A 15,996-nucleotide genomic window follows, 5' to 3' on the forward strand; every position below is an offset into this window, starting at 1 on the left:
TCTTTCACCAAATCTCCTTGTGGATGTTGCTTGATGCATAGTAGGGACTTGATGTATCTGTTCAGGAACCTCCGCGAACTCTCAATAGGTGGCGCCGGCTTGTGATGTGTGACCTCGTTCCTACAATGCCACGTTCGCCAAAAGGTCATGAGGATGACCAGCCGCTGCAGCTCGATGCAGTTATCTAGGAGGTGAAGTAGCCATTCTTTGCCGGTGTTCCTGACCGTCGCCAGGTCCGGGAGTGGCCATGACTTCCTCATGGCCTCCCAGAGAGCATACGCCATAGGGCACCTGCAAACGGCGTGGAAGGTGTTCTCCCGCTCAACGCCACATAGAACACACACATCAGATTTTTTTAAAGTTCTCTTATGCTTATTTTCCATCGTAGCCAATGAGTTGGTCGTGATCCGCCAACCGAAGACGTGTATCTTAGATGGAGCAGGTCACCTCCACAATGCCTTCCAGACGGCACGTTTGCCATCCGGTGCCCTGCTCGTGGCGCACGAAGATGTGCGAAGTTTATCCTCCAGCCCAATGTTGTAGGCCGACTTGACGGTGAAGATGCCTTTCGTGTCCGGCCCCCAAGGTAGGACGTCATGCATCCTAGGCGATGGGTGGAGCTTGAGTATCTCGTCGACGTCCATTTGCATGAAGTGTTGTTGTAGCAGCTCCCTCTTCCATGTACCACGCTCATCAATCAGCTTTGCCACACGTCTAAGACGACACCTTCCGGCCAGAGATATTGGTCGGTATGACACCGGCCGTTCCAGCCAAGGGTCGCGCCAAATATGAACAGATTGTCTGTCACCAATTCGCCATATAAGACCTTTTTTCGAGAAGCTCCAAGCCATAAGTAATGGCCTGCCACACGTCGTTGAGGCGTTATCTGCAAAAACAGTATCCTCAAGTCGCCCATTAGGATAATACTTAGCTTTCAAAACTCTTGCGCACAAGCTTTCTAGGTTGATCAAACAATCGCCACGCCTACCGTGCCAGAAGCGCCTTGTTAAACAGTCTGTAATCCCGGAACCCCAGGCCACCCATCGCTTCCCAAGCCATTTAGTGGGTTTTCCATTTCCCTTTCTCTGTGCCCCACCAGTAATTCCGTACCATCCGCGTAAGATCATCACACACTGAGAAAGGCAGTTTAAATACGCCCATGATATATGTGGGAATGGATTGCGCCACCGCCTTGATCAATACTTCTCTACCAGCTTGAGCCATGTAGCCATCGCACCATATACATATTCGTTTCATCAACTTTACTTGCAAGTTTTGAAACTTCCCTTTATGCATGCGGCCTTCTGGTGTCGGGAGTCCCAAATATTTCTCCTCAAATTGATCCTTCAAAATATGTAACTCTTGTTTCACACTCTCCTGGACAGTAGATGAGCAAGTCTGTCCGAAAAGTATTGAGCATTTAGACGGATTAATTAACTGTCCGGTAGCATGTTCATATGCATGAATAATATCTTTTACCGCCCCTGCCTGCTGTTGGTTCGCCTTGAATAAAAGAAGTGTATCATCGGCGAACAACAAATGTGAGACCTCTGGTTCTGCATGACATATTTTCAGCGGTTCAATAGCATTTGACCTCACTCCTTGTTTGAGCAACTCAGACAAATGTCAGCCACAAACAGGAAAAGAAATGGCAAGAGGGGATCACTTGCCGGAGGCCACGCTCCGATGCAAACGATTCAAGAAGGGTTCCATTTAATTTTACTGTGTATCTCACCGTGGTGACGCACGTCATGATCCATTGCACCCACCGATGAGCAAAAACCAACTTAATCATCACTCGCTCCAAGAATCCCCAATAAATCCTGTCATATGCCTTGGACAGGTCCAGCTTGCACTAGTAGAAAAAGGGCCATTTGTCCCGGTTCATAAGGCCCATCTGTCCCGGTTGGGGAACCGGGACTAAAGGGTCGTTACTAATGCCCTAGGCCTTTAGTCCCGGTTCTTATACCAACCGGGACAGATGGGCCTCCACGTGGCCGTTCCGGCGAGCCTAGGCACGAGGGCCTTTGGTCCCGGTTGGTAGCACCAACCGGGACCAATAAGCTTTCACGCGTCAGCATTTCAGGGGCTGTTTTTTTAAAAGGAGATGGTTTAGGGGTTTTGGGAATTAATTTAGGTTGGTATAGGTAGCTAATAGGATGTGTCCTCTCTTATCTCCGTGCTACTGCTACTGTTATGCCTAAACATGGCTTAGATTGAAGTGAGGCAACATGTGGTGCATGTCGAAAGTAATACTAATCCTAACTTGATCAAGTTTGGATTGTACTATTTTCGACATGCACCACATGCATGTTGCCTTCACTTCAATCCAATCCATGTTCATTTCACCCGCTGATATATAATAACTCTTCATGCTCGTATCATGCATCATCATATATAATAACAAGTCTACTAATCATCATCATACAACTTCTACTCGTTATTAATAACAAGTCATACGATCATCATCCTCATAGTCATCGAACCAACCCTACTTAATTGTTCTTACCACATGATCATCAGTATTATGTAGGACCTAAATACCCTCTTTAAGGTAAAATAACATAAAACAATATAGACCCTGGCTTTCTATTATGGAGAATGGAGATCATCCTGTCTCCAATTCTTGCGCTTCGCTTCCTTTTGCTTCCAAGAACCTCCTTACGACTGTCTATACATTTTTTCATCCTTTGATTTACATGTCTCCATTCCTTTTAGAAATCTGGTATGGACAGTTGAGATTCGTAGGATGACCTGGCTGTATGTTCAAAACATTAAGGCTACCTTTCTGATACATCAAATGAGGCACACAATTCTCTGGGATTATCTGTTGAAAAACATAGTAATAACTTCATAGTTAGCAATGATGTACTAGTTTTAGAAGTATGCAAAAGATGCACGGATGTCGTAATAGTAAAAAATCTTACCAGGGTGTCTCCCATGGTAGTTACCGTAGTTGAACACATGCACTAGTGGCACGTATTGACCATAATGTTGAGGAGTTTGATTGTAGATATTGTAATTCTCAATGTCAGTACAAAATCCGACCAGATGATTTTTCTCCTTGTAAGTTAATTCGGAGCCATCGGTGTAGTGGGTTTTGTCTACCATCTCCCGCACATTCTTTGAAGAATGAAAATAAGCTATCAATGGAAATAAGCTGTCAACTATTTGGAAATAAACAATATAAATTAGCTAATAACTATGTTTGAGAAACTAAACTCACATAGCGGTAGAATTGGAGGCGTATCAATAAGGACCAAAATGTCCATATTGTCTTGCTCGATTTCAAGATCACCAAGATCCATAGTGACAAGCATACCCTCATCAAAACCATACATCTTGCAAAGTGCTTTCCATTTTTTGCAACCAAAATGGGTTACACTCTCAGAATTGTACAGCTTTACTTCAAAATCCACATCATGATGAGTCCTTAGGTGAATTTTCTTTGTTTCAAAACTTTCATGGTCTTCAAAACGCATCCTCTCCAAGACATAGCGCCTTGTATGTCATGGGATAAGCTACTCGAATTGTAAAAGATGAGAATTACACGTTGAAATAGTTGTAGTCATGCTTAATTATGAAAAAACACTTGTCATCGTTGCGTACCATTTCAACATCGAAGGTCTCCTCGAGCTTAATGCTGAAGCGCCGATCATCGTCCAGGTGAGGCATGTCGCATAGACCTCGATCATCGTGGCACCAGCTACACTCCCCCGGGAGACTTTCTTCGTCTGATGAAGACATTTCCTACGTTCATATATTCAAAGATTAAACTTGTACAATTAAATATATGTATTACAAAAACTAAATTAGATCATTATTATTCATCACGGGTTGACTATCGGTCTGTCGAGTCTTTTCTTGAAAACTCTCAGCTCACGTGGTGTATATATTCGACTCTCGGTGATGGTCGCTCCTCACTTTGTCCCCGAGTGCATTACACCAAAATGTCTAGCACACGGGAATGAAGGAGAAGCGACCCCCACGACAACAGTCGGGATTCTTCGTCCTCTCATATATATATGGTGGAACTCTCCCTCACTGATTCCTCTCTGACATTTGCGACCGTCGGTGATGGTCGTTACTCCTTCTTCGCCTAGTGCATAACAAAGGTCTAGCACCCGGAGAAGAAGGAGAAACGACCCCCACGACAACAGTCGGGCTTCTTTGTCCTCTCATATATGGTGGAGACTCGACAGACTTAAAGTCAACCCAAAATATCGTTTAATTATCTTTCTAAAAAAGGATTTGGCTGGTCTCACCTCGAGGTCGGAGGGGGTTGGTGACGGGGATGATGGCGGGGATGATAGAGGGGGGCTCCTAGATTTCTGTGAAAACAAAAACCCTATAAGCTATCAACTAATCATATGCATACGCCTTGCATAGTGCTCTCCAATTTTAGCATTCAAAGTAGGAGTAGTTTTCCAATTTGAGAATTCAATAAGAAAAATCAAATCGCAAAATCAAGTAGTATTAAAATTAGGATGCATTCAATTATAAGCAAAACTACATCATCTCTTGCGTCCGTACATCGTCGAATATTATCACTAATACACCTCGAATACTATCATACATATAACATCGCTAGTACGGCTAGAACCGTAGCGCCCGATGGGTATCGGCACGGGCGGTGGACACCGAAAGAGAAGGAACCATCACATGATCGCTCCAATGAGATCCCTGAAGAACCTGCCAGGTATTGTCGAACCTGCCCTCCAACGCAACCATGTAGCGACGAATGTGCTCGTCCTCCTCGCTGACACGGTGACGTACCACCTCCGCGGTGTCCGGAAGCCTCGGCACCGTTACTGGCCCACGCGACCGCCACCAAACAAGGATCGGGTCAACGACGGGCTGGCTCCTCACCAACATACGCCCCCCGGAAGGTAGCACATCCCAAAACCATCCCGGCGGAGCCCAGTCCCGGACATGGCCCCTCTAATCAAGCCGGCCTCCTCCGCCGAGTCGACGACGAGGATGCGGGATAGGCATCGTCAACGTCGATGCGGGAATAATTGCTTTAACTAAAAAAACAAACTAGTTCTATTAATTTTCTTGCTAAAACTACTTCTATATATAGTAAAATAAAGTAGTTTTCTTAAATAAACTAGTTCAACTACTACTAAGCACTTAATTACTATAAATAAAATAAAGTAGTACTTACTAAAAATAAACAACTTCTATATATAGTAAAATAAAGTAGTTTTATTAAATCAACTAGTTCAACTACTAATTAAGCACTTACTATAAATAAAATAAAGTAGTACTTACTAAAAATAAGAAGAGGAAGAAGAAGGAAAAGAAGAAAGAAATAAAAAAAGAAGAAAAAAAGAGGAGAAGAAGAAGGAATAGAGGAGAAGAAGAAAAAATAGAAAAAATTATTCTATTTTTTCTTCTTCTCCTCTATTCCTTCTTCTTCTCCTCTTTTTTTCCTCCTTTTTCCTCTTCGTTTTCCTCTTCATTTTCTTCTTCTTTTTCCTCTTCTTTTTCTTCTAACTATGAACATATACATAAAAGACTTTGATCATACACAATTTTAATATGAGTTTTAACTTAGTAAATTCTATGAACAAAAAAAATTCCACAAACATCTCATCTCGTCTCCACAAAACACATCTCATCTCATCTCATTTCATCCAAAAATAATTCTTTGCACATTCGTTGCATATGAACATACATACATTTACTTTTTTTCTTAAATGTAATATATGAACATTTTCTTAAATGAGCATATGAACATACATATCACCAAAAAATAGACCTTTTTCTTTGCATATGTACACAAAAAAAATCTATACACATCAATCAATCCATGCATCCATATATATAAATACATCAATCCATCCATATATATATATGAAAACAATTAAAGAAAAAAAATCTATGAACCTAAAAGATTCTAGGAAGCAGGGGCAGGGGCGGCGGCAGCAACGCGTAGGGGCAGGGGCGGTGGCGACGGCAACTCGGAGGGCAGGGGCGGCGGCGGTGGTAGCGCAGGGCAGGGGCGGCGGCGGTGGCAGGGCAGGGCAGGGGCGGCAGCACAGGGGGAAGGGGAGCGGAGCTCACTGAGGGCGGCGGCGGCAGCGCGTAGGGGCAGGGGCAGCGGCGGCGGCAGCGCGCAGGGCAGCGCAGAGGCGGCGACGGAAGCGTAGGGTTGGGGCGGCGGTGTAGGGCAGGGGAAGAGGGGGCAGAGCTCACTGGGGGGCGGCGGAGCTCACTGGGGGGAGCGTGTAGGCTCGGGGAAGGGCGGCGCAGCCTGGCAGCGTCGAGGAAGGTCGGCGTCGTCGGGCGGCAACTGGCGATGAAATCTGAAAAAATGCTAAGTGCTGGCTTATATAGGAAAGGCTTTAGTCCCGGTTCGTGGCAACAACCGGGACCAAAGCCCCCCTTTTAGTCTCGGTTGGTGCCAACAACCGGGAAGCAGAGGCCTTTGGTCCCGGTTGGTGGCACCAACCGGGACTAAAGGGGGGCTTTGGTCCCGGTTCGTGGCGCCAACCGGGACCAATGCCCCCCTTTAGTCCCGGTTGGTGCTACCAACCGGGACCAAAGGCCTGCGCCTGCCAAAGCCGTGGTGCGGTGGGATGTTTAGTCCCACTTCGCTAGCCGAGGAGCGGCATGACCTGTTTATAAGCCCTGCCCGCCATCTCTATTGAACTCCTCTGAATTGCAGGCCTCTGGGCCTAATCTAGCACTGCTATGCCTGTGGGCCTGCTGGGCCTTCTGCGGGCCTGAATCCTGGCCTATGGATGGGTTTCTAGTCGTATTCAGGCCGTGGTGGCCCAGTAGGTGGCAGTTTTATTTTATTTTTTCCTAGTTTATTTCTTTTCTTTTTTGCCTTATTTATTTTATTTTGTTTCTACTTACAACAAAATACTTATTTATTTTATTTTGTATCTAATTACTTATTTATTTTATTTTATGATAATTATTTTTGCTATTAAAGTTTCTAACAAAAAAAGTTCTTTATGAAAATCCTTTTTGCTTTTAATGATTTTGAACAGAAAAAACTTTGATAGTTTTAGTTGCATCAATTTTATATAATTTTAGTTTCAATAATACTAGAGGTTGCTTATAATGTTTTGAACAGAAAATACGTTGATAATTTTAGTTTCATAAATTTTATTTATGTTATTAAAGTTTATTTTATTTTATTTTATTTTGTTTCTACTTATATATTTTATTAAAGTTTATTTTATTCTGTTTCTAATTACTTATTTAATTTATTTTATGATATTTGTTATTTTACTGATTATTTTGAGCTATAAGACCCTGAAATTGAAAAGCACTACAAATTAACTCTGAAAAGGTTGAAAGTTGGCATGGTATCATCATTTCACCCACATAGCATGTGCAAGAAAGTAGAGAGCGTTACGGCAAAATCTGGATGCACTTCGTGTACAAAACGGACAATCTCTTTCGAAGTATCGGGGTTTCATACGGAAACTCGTCTGTTACAAAGGGATTTTCATTTTTTAGAACTTATTTGAACTCCATAGTTTTTCTGTGTTCAAAATGCACCATTCAAAGTCACATCATCAATTTTCAACCCTTCTGACTTCATTTGTTATTTTCCATGCATTTACTGATTATTTTGAGCTATAAGACCCTAAAATTAAAAAGCACTACAAATGAACTCTGAAAAGGTTGAAACTTGGCATGGTATCATCATTTCACCCACATAGCATGTGCAAGAAAGTAGAGAGGGTTACGGCAAAAACTGGATGCACTTCGTGTACATAACGGACAATCTCTTTCGAAGTATCGGGATTTCATACAGAAACTCGTCTGTTACAAAGGGATTTCATTTTTTAGAACTTATTTGAACTCCATAGTTTTTCTGTGTTCAAAATGCACCATTCAAAGTCACATCATCAATTTTCAACCCTTTCTGACTTCATTTGTTATTTTCCATGCATTTACTGATTATTTTGAGCTATAAGACCCTGAAATTGAAAATCACTACAAATGAACTCCGAAAAGGTTGAAAGTTGGCATGGTATCATCATTTCACCCACGTAGCATGTGCAAGAAAGTAGAGAGGTTTACGGAAAAAACTGGATGCACTTCGTGTATAAAACGGACAATTTCTTTCGAAGTATAAGAGTTTCATACGGAAACTCGTCTGTTACAAAGGGATTTCATTTTTTAGAACTTATTTGAACTCCATAGTTTTTCTGTGTTCAAAATGCACCATTCGAAGTCACATCATCAATTTTCAACCCTTTATGACTTCATTTGTTATTTTCCATGCATTTACTAATTATTTTGAGCTATAAGACCCTGAAATTGAAAAGCACTACAAATGAACTCTGAAAAGGTTGAAAGTCGGCATGGTATCATCATTTCACGCACATAGCATGTGCAAGAAAGTAGAGAGGGTTACGGCAAAAACTGGACGCACTTCGCGTACAAAACAGACAATCTCTTTCGAAGTATCAGGATTTCATACAGAAACTCGTCTGTTACAAAGGGATTTCATTTTTTAGAACTTATTTGAACTCCATAGTTTTTCTGTGTTCAAAATGCACCATTCAAAGTCACATCATCAATTTTCAACCCTTTCTGACTTCATTTGTTATTTCCCATGCATTTACTGATTATTTTGAGCTATAAGATCCTGAAATTGAAAAGCACTACAAATGAACTCTGAAAAGGTTGAAAGTTGGCATGGTATCATCATTTCACCCACATAGCATGTGCAAGAAAGTAGAGAGGGTTACAACAAAAACTCGATGCACTTCGTGTACAAAATGGACAATCTCTTTCGAAGTATCATGATTTCATACGGAAACTCGTCTATTACAACATGCATTTCAAATGAACTACGAAAAGGTTGAAAGTTGGCATGGTATCATCATAATAGTTGTGGAGAGAAAGTCTTCACTTTTTTTCCGCTTGTGTGCTTTGCTTATTGCGCCGTAACCATGGATAATTGATAACCTGCAAGTGTAGGTTTATTAAACACACAAGAAGAAAGCATAAAAAGGGAAATAAACTAGCATGGATGATACAATGAAAAAGTATGAGCACCGACATCTAGCAATGAGTGTGTGAACATAAATGTAATGTCGGTGGGAAATACATACTCCCCCAAGCTTAGGCTTTTGGCCTAAGTTGGTCTATGGCCATGGCTGGCCTGGCGTATATCCATAATAATAGTTGGGGTCGTACTGAGAAGAAGAAGAGGAAGACTCCGCTTGCCACTGGCTGACAATCATCTCCGGATCCCACTGGTAATTAGACTGACGTGAAGGATCAACTTGTGGTTCCGCTTCTGGCTCCATAGCTGGTGCTGGGTTCCGGTAGGCATGAATAGCCTTCAACGGAACAAGGCACGTGCCTACAGATAAATCAAACAAAGAAGGACCAGGAAGGGTAATAGTCTCAGGATGATTTTTATTAAAGAACAATTGATATTTAAGCTCTCCTTCCCTATTCTTAACAATAAAATCATGTGCCACCATACTTTTATAATCTAAATAAACACGAGGCAGCACTTTTTCTTCCTTCTCATAATGCCTAATAGGTATGTTAAAATGTGCAGCTAGGCGTGAAGCATAGATGCCTCCAAAGATGGGGCCCTTTGTACGGTTCAGACTTAACCGTTTGGCAATAATGCCGCCCATACTAACAGAGTTATCACCATATAAACCATGGAGCAAAATAATAATATCAGGGATACTAAGGTTTCCACAGTTTCCGCGACCAATTAAGCAACGACTAGCAAATAATGCAAAATAATGTAAAATAGGAAAATGTATGCTAGTGATTCGTGCATTGGAAACCTCCCTTGTTTCTCCTACAGTGATAGTGTCAATAAACCCCTCCACATCATCACGATGTGGTTCTTCTGTCTTGCCCTCAAAAGGGACTAAACAAACCCGACAAAAATCATAAAGTGACATCTCCTTATGCTCATCATATAAATGAAACTCCACCTAAGTGGTGAGCTCCTAAAATGGAAATGAAAGTTTTGCACAAAGGTATTTGTGAGTAAGAGATACTGATCGCATTGGTCGTGGAGGAAAGTGGCGAGGCCTGCATTTTTAGCCAATTCATGAAAATCTTCATAAATTCTGGCTGCTCTCAAGAAATCATCGGAAAGCCATTCACTCGCTTGAACCTCCGCGGTGCGAGGCAAATTATACTTAGGCTTTGGTGCCTTTTCCTTCGAGCTTTGGCTCAATGAGCCCCTCAAAAGTCTCCTCATCATTTTCTGAAAAATTCTGAAATTTTTAGTAACTTCAAAATAAAAGTAAACCAAACTCAATAATATTGATAGCAACTACTCCTACAAGTGCCTAGAGCCCATATCATGCATCAAAACTACTTTTGACCATATAAACTTGACATGCAAGCTCAAGAATAGGGTCACCTTAGCAGCAAAAATTTGCAATGAATAAAGCACTAGAACAAAAACTATTTGGACCAATGGAGGAGTCACATACCAAGGAACAATCTTCCCAAGCAGTTTTGTGAGAGGTGCTTTGAGCAAGGAGATCAAAAATGGCAGCAAAACGAGCTTGGACTCGGGTTTGAGCTGGTCATTCATGTTTGTGGGAGGAAGAAGAATTGTATGGGTGAAAGGATAAGTGGAGGAGGGCCACCGTGGGCCCACGAGGCAGGGGGGCGCACCCAGGGGGGTAGGGCGCGCCCTCCACCCTCATGGGCAGGTGGTTGACCCCCCTGCTGTGTTCTCAGTGCCAAATATTCTCAAATATTCTAGAAAAAATCACATTTAAATTTCAGGGCATTTGGAGAACTTTTATTTTCAAGGTATTTTTATATTGCACGGATAATCAGATAACAGACAGAAAAATATTTATTTTTTATTTTATTTAATATAAATAACAAAAAGTAAAAGGAGGGTACAGAAGGTTGCGCTTTCTAGTTTCATCCATCTCATGATCGTCAAAAGGAATCCACTAACAAGGTTGATCAAGTCTTGTTAACGAACTCATTCCGAATAACATGGAGCCGGAGAAATTTCGAATAACACTATGTTACCTCAACGGGGATATGCACATCCCCAATAAGAAGAATATCACAGTAGGAAGAGGAAATTCAAAACCTCCAAATATAATCGATGGAATTTTTCCAATAGAATTGATACTGTGAACTTGAGGTTGTTTCCTCGGAAAGTGTACCATATGCTCATTACCATTAACATGAAAAGTGACATTGCCTTTAGTGCAATCAATAACAGCCCCTGCAGTATTCAAAAAGGGTCTTCCAAGAATAATAGACATACTATCGTCCTCGGGAATATCAAGAATAACAAAGTCCATTAAAATAGTAACGTTTGCAACTACAACAGACACATCCTCACAAATACCGAAAGGTATAGCAGTTGATTTATCAGCCATTTGCAAAGATATTTCAGTAGGTGTCAACTTATTCAAATCAAGTCTACGATATAAAGAGAGAGAGAGGCATAACACTAACACCGGCTCCAAGATCACATAAAGCAGTTTTAACATAGTTTCTTTTAATGGAGCATGGTATAGTTGCTACTCCTGGATCTCCAAGTTTCTTTGGTATTCCATCCTTAAAAGTATAATTAGCAAGCATGGTGGAAAATTTAGCTTCCGGTATCTTTCTTTTATTTGTAATAATATCTTTCATGTACTTAGCATAAGGATTGGTTTCGAGCATATCAGTTAATCGCATACGCAAAAAGATAGGTCTAATCATTTCAGCAAAGCGCTCAAAATCCTCATCATCCTTTTTCTTGGATGGTTTGGGAGGAAAAGGCATGGGTTTCTGAACCCATGGCTCTCTTTCTTTACCATGTTTCCTAGCAACAAAGTCTTTTTTTATCATAATGTTGATTCTTTGATTGTGGGTTATCAAGATCAACAGCATGTTCAATTTCTATGTCATTATCATTACTAGGCTGAGCTTCATTGTGAACATTATCATTAGCATTATCACTAGTTTCAGGTTCATTACCAGCTTTAGTTCAGCATCAGAAATAGAAATATCATTTGGATTCTCAGGTGTTTCAACAATAGGATCACTAGAAGCATGCAAAGTCGTATCATTTTTCTTTTTCTTCTTTTTAGAAGAACTAGGTACATCTATATTATTTCTCTGAGAATCTTGCTCAATTCTCTTAGGGCGGCCTTCAGGATACAAAGGTTCCTGAGTCATTCTACCAGTTCTAGTAGCCACTCTAACAACATTATCATTATCTTTACTATTCAATTCATTGAGCAAATCATTTTGAGCTTTAAGCACTTGTTCTACTTGAGTGGTAACCATAGAAGCATGTTTACTAATAAGTTTAAGTTCACCTTTAACATTAGCCATATAATCACCCAAGTGTTCAAGCATATTGGAATTGTATTTCAATTGTCTACCAAAATAAGCATTAAAGTCTTCTTGCTTAGCCATAAATTTATCAAACTCATCTAAGCATGGGCTAGCAAATTTAGTAAATGGGATTTCAGCTTTATCATATTTGTAGAGAGAATTTACCTTTACTACCTGTGTCGGGTTATCAAGACCATGAGTTTCTTCAATAGGTAATGGATTAAGATTATATGTTTCTTCAACAGGCGGTAAATTAAGACCATGCATTTCTTCAATAGGAGGTAAATTCTTAACATCTTCAGCTTTAATACCTTTCTCTTTCATAGATTTCTTTGCCTCTTGCATATCTTCAGGACTAAGAAATAGAATACCCCTCTTCTTCGGAGTTGGTTTAGGAATAGGCTCAGGAATTGGCTCCGGAGGTGTCCAATTATTTTCATTTGTCAACATATTATACAATAGAATTTCAGCTTCATCCGGTGTTCTTTCCCTGAAAACAGAACCAACACAACTATCCAGGAAATCTCTGGAGGCATCGGTTAGTCCATTATAAAAGATATCAAGTATTTCATTTTTCTTAAGAGGATGATCAGGCAAAGCATTAAGTAATTGGAGAAGCCTCCCCCAAGCTTGTGGGAGACTCTCTTCTTCAATTTGCACAAAATTATATATATCCCTCAAAGCAGCTTGTTTCTTATGAGCAGGAAAATATTTAGCAGAGAAGTAATAAATCATATCCTGGGGACTACGCACACAACCAGGATCAAGAGAATTAAACCATGTATTAGCATCACCCTTTAATGAGAACGGAAATATTTTAAGGATGTAAAAGTAACGAGTTCTCTCATCTTTAGTGAACAGGGTGGCTATATCATTCAATTTAGTAAAATGTGCCACAACAGTTTCAGATTCATAACCATTAAAAGGATCAGATTCAACCAAAGTAATTATATCAGGATCAACAGAGAATTCATAATCCTTATCAGTAATAAAGATAGGTGAAGTAGCAAAAGCAGGGTCAGATTTCATTCTAGCATTCAAAGATTGCTTACTCCATTTAGCTAATAACCTTTTGAGTTCATTTCTATTTTTGCAAGCTAAAATAGCTAAAGATGCTTCTTGATCAAAAACATAACCCTTAGGAATAACAAGTGATTCTTCATCATCACTTTCATCAGTATCATCAGATTCAATATTTTCAATTTCTCTAGCCCTAGCAAGTTGTTCATCAAGAAAATCACTGAGTGGCATAGTAGTATCAGGCATAGAGGTAGTTTCATCATAAGTATCATGCATAGTAGAAGTGGCATCATCAATAACATGTGACATATCAGAACGAATAGCAGAAGCAGGTGTAGGTGTCGCAAGCTTACTCAAAAGAGAAGGCGAATCAAGTGCAGAGCTAGATGGAAGTTCCTTACCTCCCCTCGTAGTTGAGGGATAGATCTTTGTTTTTGGATCTCTCAAGTTCTTCATAATGATAAGCAGATATATATCCCAAGTGACTCAAAGAATAGAGCTATGCTCCCCGGCAACGGCGCCAGAAAATAGTCTTGATAACCCGCAAGTATAGGGGATTGCAACAGTTTTTGAGGGTAAAGTATTCAACCCAAATTTATTGATTCAACACAAGGGGAGCCAAATAATACTCTCAAGTATTAGCAGCTGAGTTGTCAATTCAACCACACCTGGAAACTTAATATCTGCAGCAAAGTATTTAGTAGCAAAGTAATATGATAGTAGTGATAACGGTAACAAAAGGTAACAGTAGTAAAAGCAATGTTTTTGGTATTTTGTAGTGATGATAGCAATAGCAACGGGAAAGTAAATAAGCGAAGAACAATATGTGGAAAGCTCGTAGGCAATGGATCGGTGATGGAGAATTATGTCGGATGCGGTTCATCATGTAACAGTCATAACCTAGGGTGACACAGAACTAGCTCCAGTTCGTCAATGTAATGTAGGCATGTATTCCAAATATAGTCATACGTGCTTATGGAAAAGAACTTGCATGACATCTTTTTTCCTACCCTCCCGTGGCAGTGGGGTCCTTACGGAAACTAAGGGATATTAAGGCCTGCTTTTAATAGAGTACCGGAACAAAGCATTAACACATAGTGAATACATGAACTCCTCAAACTACGGTCATCACCGGTAAATATCCCGATTATTGTCACTTCAGGGTTAACGGATCATAACACATAATAGGTGACTATAGACTTGCAAGATAGGATCAAGAACACTCATATATTGATGAAAACATAATAGGTTCAGATCTGAAATCATGGCACTCGGGCCCTAGTGACAAGAATTAAGCATAGCAAAGTCATAGCAACATCAATCTCAGAACATAGTGGATACTAGGGATCAAACCCTAACAAAACTAACTCGATTACATGATAGATCCCATCCAACCCATCACCGTCCAGCAAGCCTACGACGGAATTACTCACGCACGGCGGTGATCATCATGAAATTGGTGATAGAGGATGGTTGATGATGACGATGGCAACGGATTCCCCTCTCCGGAGCCCCGAACAGACTCCAGATCAGCCCTCCCGAGAGGTTTTAGGGCTTGGCGGCGGCTCCGTATGGTAAAACGCGATGATTTCTTCTCTCTGATTTTTTTCTCCCCAAAACTCAATATATGGAGTTGGAGTCGGAGAGGCAATAGGGGGCCCACGAGGTAGGGGGCATGCCCTAGGGGGGCAGGTGGGCCCCCACCCTCGTGGGCAGGTGGTGGGCCCCCTGGCCTTCATCTTTTGCAGGTATTTTTCATATTTTCTGAAAAGTTGCTCCATGAAGTTTCAGGTCATTCCGAGAACGTTTACTCCTGCACATAAATAACACCATGGTAATTCTGCTGAAAACAGCGTCAGTCCGGGTTAGTTCCATTCAAATCATGCAAGTTAGAGTCCAAAACAATGGCAAAAGTGTTTGGAAAACTAGATACATTGGAGACGTATCAACTCCTCCAAGCTTAAACCTTTGCTTGTCCTCAAGCAATTTAGTTGATAAACTGAAAGTGATAAAGAAAAACTTTTACAAACTCTGTTTGCTCTTGTTGTTGTAAATATGTAAAACCGGCATTCAAGTTTTCAGCAAAGATTATAACTAACCACATTTGCAATAATGCATAGGTCTCAAGTTTACTAATATCAATAGCATAATAAACTAGCGAGCCATAATAATAAATCTCGGATGACAACACTTTCTCAAAACAATCATAATATGATATAACAAGATGGTATCTCGCTTGCCCTTTCTGAGACCGCAAAACATAAATGCATAGCACCTTTAAAGACCAAGGACTGACTAGACACTGTAATTCATGGTAAAAGAGATCCAGTTAAGTCATACTCAATGTAAACTAATAGTAATGAATGCAAATGACAGCGGTGCTCTCCGACTGGTGCTTTTTAATAAGAGGATGGTGACTCAGCATAAAAGTAAATAGATAGGCCCTTCGCAGAGGGAAGCATGGATTTGTAGAGGTGCCAGAGCTCGGTTTTGAAACAGAGGTGAATAATATTTTGAGCGGTATACTTTCATTGTCAACATAACAACCAAGAGATGGCAATATCTTCCATGCTACACACATTATAGGCGGTTCCCAAACAGAATGGTAAAGTTTATACTCCCCCTTCCACCAACAAGCATCAATCCATGGCTTGCTCG

This window comes from Triticum urartu, chromosome 3A (assembly GCF_056163025.1).
Source record: "Triticum urartu cultivar PI428250 chromosome 3A, HENAU_Tu73, whole genome shotgun sequence".
NCBI lineage: Eukaryota > Viridiplantae > Streptophyta > Magnoliopsida > Poales > Poaceae > Triticum > Triticum urartu.